General features: G+C 44.5%; 1 pseudogene; it reads left to right on the top strand.

Annotated features, from left to right (window-relative positions):
• The first annotated feature begins 481 nt into the window (after positions 1 to 481).
• On the top strand, positions 482 to 632 carry LOC130363287 (U2 spliceosomal RNA; annotated as a pseudogene).
• Positions 633 to 3,734: the final 3,102 nt, after the last annotated feature.

Here is a 3,734-nt window from a genome sequence, read left to right as displayed (position 1 = left end):
GTTGCTTCAGAGTGACTGCCTGGCCATTACAGTCAACCTTGGTACACCGCCAACTAACAGAACAAAAGGCTGCAAAGCAATCATAAAAATGTTATTGAATAACTTTGGGGAATCTGGCTTTTTTTTATCCTGTTAAACCTGTCCATATTTTAACAGTGTAAAATGGTTCTCCTTGGGGAGAGGATCATAAAGACATGTGGAGACTTATAGGCCAGTGACACTCTACTGGAATTTTGGAAAGAAAGGGTATGGAAAGCATCTATCACACCAACTTTTCCATGTGGCTTTCCATAAAGTCACTTGGAAAAGTGGTCTAACAGCTTTTTTTGCATATATTTCTTCCCAGAATTCCCAGTGGAGCATAAATGACCTGTATGTCTCCACAAGTCTTTATGACTGTCTCTTTAAGAAGGAGTATTACTACTTTTAGTTCACAACAAGCCTCTCACTAGCTAGCAACTTATTCTGTAATGATAAGTTCATTGCGTCTCGGCCTTTTGGCTAAGATCAAGTGTAGTATCTGTTCTTATCAGTGGTTTAGTCTTTGCCATTGATGTAGGATGGATGCTGCATGGAGGAGCAGGTGTACCGGGGCGTTCCAGGGCTGGTGCCACATAACCAGCTCAACGTCTGTCCTGATGTGACCGGTTTCCTCTGGGTCTTGCCATGAGATTGGGGGAGTATAGAGCCGAGGTACGTCTGTGCCTCGGGGAGTGGTGACCCTGAGGTGCTGAAACTCACTGGGTGTTATAACTCACTGAGTGAAAGCAGTGCACCATTACTCTTCACCTTTGGCACTTACCCTTGGTATCCCAGCCTTCTGGCTAGGATCAGGGAAATTTTTATAGATCCGGCCGTATGATCGGGCAGTATATCTGCACTAGTCCACTTATTTATAATTTTTTTGTTTGTCACTGTGCCACTTTTATGTGTCTGTTTTTGTACACAGGATCGTCAGGATGCGGTGTCCCTCCTGGGCATCTTGGCTTTTGTCAAGATGCCATCAGTATACGGCTCCTTGGCTGATGCCTTGGTCAACGCCTAGGTTGAAGCTAGGAGCATTTTCGGCCCCTTACTAGCTTCGCCGAAAAGGGGCATCAAACCTGAATCCTTGCAGGTGCCTTTTGGCCGAGAGGTGAAGGGTAGGTTTGTTGGGGGGCCTCTCTCCTGTTGGAGAAGGGCTTAGCGATAGACCGCATCCTTTGCGCATGGTTTTGTAGTGTGACACGTTTGCACTTTTTTTGCACTTTGGGTGATAGAGAGCAGTTGCCTCGGCAAAAAGAAAAAAAAATAAGTTCATCAAGTTGGCTAAGATCAAGTGTAGTATCTGTTCTTATCACTGGTTTAGTCTTTAGCCATTGATGTAGGATGGATGCTGCATGGAGGGAGCAGGTGTACCAGGGAGTTCCGGGGCTGGTTCTGAGGAATCAGCTCGACAGCTGTCCTGATGTGACCGGTTTCCTCCGGCTCTCGCCATGAGGCAGAGGGGTGTAGAGCCGAGGTACTTCTGTGCCTTGGGGAGTGGTGACCCTGAGGTGCCGAAACTCACTGGGTATTATAACTCACTGAGTGAAAGCACTGCACCATTACTCTTCACCTTCGGCATTCACACTTGGTATCCCGGCCTTCTGGCTAGGATCGGGGAAATTTTTATAGATCTGGCCGGATGACCGGGCAGTATGTCTGCACTTCATTCACTTATTTATTATTTTTTTGTATGTCACTGTGCCACGTTTCGTGTTTTTCTATGTACACAGGATTTGCAGGATGCGGTAGCCCTTCTGGGTGTCCCTCCTGGCGGTCCAGGGGAGGTGTGTGTGGCCATTAGGTTCCTCTCCTCCCTGCAACCCCTAGGCATCTTGGCTTCGGTCAAGATGCCATCAGTATACGGCTCCTTGGCTGATGCCTAGGTTGAAGCCAGGAGCATTTTCGGCCCCTTAGTAGCTTCCGTGAACCTGGATTCTTGCAGGTGCCTTTTGGCCCGGAGGTGAAGGGTAGGTTTGTTGGGGGGCCTCCCTCCTGTTGGAGAAGGGCTTAGCGATAGACCGCATCCTTTGTGCACTTTTTTTTAGTGTGACACGTTTGCACTTTTTCTTGCACTTTGGGTGATAGAGAGCACTTGCCTCGGAGATAAGTTCCACAACCCTAAAACCTTTATCTACAGTAGGGAATTCTTTCTTCTGGAGTGATCTCTGGCTTGCCATATGGCCCCAGTTAGTTTGTAAGGCTTCTGGTTTGAATAAAATTTTACTGTTAAGGTAAAGCTACTTTGAAAAAGTGGTGTTAGAGCTGATTTGCATATTCTTTCTTGACAGAGTAGCTAAAGATACACTCTATTGACATACATTTCCAGGAGTAATAACAAAGGAACAGCAGCGCACAACAACTAAGAAAACCCCAAACAGAGATCTAACAGATGCATTTGAGAGGCCAGTATTAATGAAGTAGTTGTCTATTGGGGCTATAAAAGTGTCCTCAGAACACATAGTACATAGATATGTTTATTTTCAAAGGGCCAATGGTAATGTCATTGGTTTTGCTGCTTCAGTGTCTTTTTCTATATACATTTACGTTTTATTTATTACTCTTTCCATTTAACATTAAAACCTAAACTTTTTTCCTTCTCCTGAAGAACAAATAATAAAATTCCTGTTACATATTTATGCAGCAGCTCAGTGTGATAGATGTCGAGAATAAATGGGAAATGAGCACATTAAATCATTATTTATGTACAACAATGTGGCAAGAAGCACATTATGGTAATAAAAAGCTATTTCAACTTGTTTAGTCTATGTGCTCTTCCTCCTTGAATAATTTACAACCCTGGTTTAAAACAGTGTTCTCTTCTATAAGTCAGAAACGCAGAGTATTTAACATGATTACATCATGTATATCCGTGACTCAAAAAGGCTAAAGGTAAAACTCTCTCAGTGGAATGAGTAAATGTAGTTTTAACTGCCTTTACATATATACAATGCAAAATCTGCAACAGGGCCCCATATGCCAATTATAATACTGGTCTCTTATAGGGAAGATGTGCTTCGGAGCCCCGGGCCCCAGTGCGACTGCTACCTCTATAGCTACGCCCCTGCTGTGCAGCTCTGTGTAGATATAAAGAGAGATAGATAGATAGATATCTAGCAAGTGGAGCAGCACTCAAACTCAAGTAAGTGGCTGCGGTTAGGCTCTAGTCCCAAGCCCCTCTGGATACAGCAAAATGGAAATGCAGCAGCACTCCAAAAGTAGTGGTGAATAGTGGCTTAATTATCACCAAAAGCCTGATGATGGCCACATGAGGTGGCCGAAACGTCGCTGTACATTTTTTGGTCATAATAAAGTCACTATTCACCACTACTTTTGGAGTGCTGCTGTGTTTCCGTTTTGCTGAGATAGATAGATATGAGATATTATATTGGTCGCTTACATTGGTTATGTGAATCTGTATTTGGCTCAAAAATCTGTATTTGGCTCAAAAAACCCTCTGATCTGCTGCTCAGTCATTCTGACATCCACTGCTCATGAAGGGGTGTGTCTGAGGCAAGCACTGAGCCTGCCCTCACTCACCATCCATTCACTGCCTCCCTGAGTCTGCTGTGCTGGTTCTCTTCCTCCAATCACTGCAGGCTGCTCTTTAACCCCCTCCTCTTTGTTTTCATGTTGCAGTGAGATAGGACAGGAGTGCTAGTCTCAGCCTCACTTACTGGACTCCAAGCCTGCATTTTAGCTGGGATAAA

Source organism: Hyla sarda, chromosome 3 (assembly GCF_029499605.1).
Source record: "Hyla sarda isolate aHylSar1 chromosome 3, aHylSar1.hap1, whole genome shotgun sequence".
Lineage (NCBI taxonomy): Eukaryota > Metazoa > Chordata > Amphibia > Anura > Hylidae > Hyla > Hyla sarda.
This window is presented reverse-complemented; position numbering and strand designations above follow the sequence as displayed.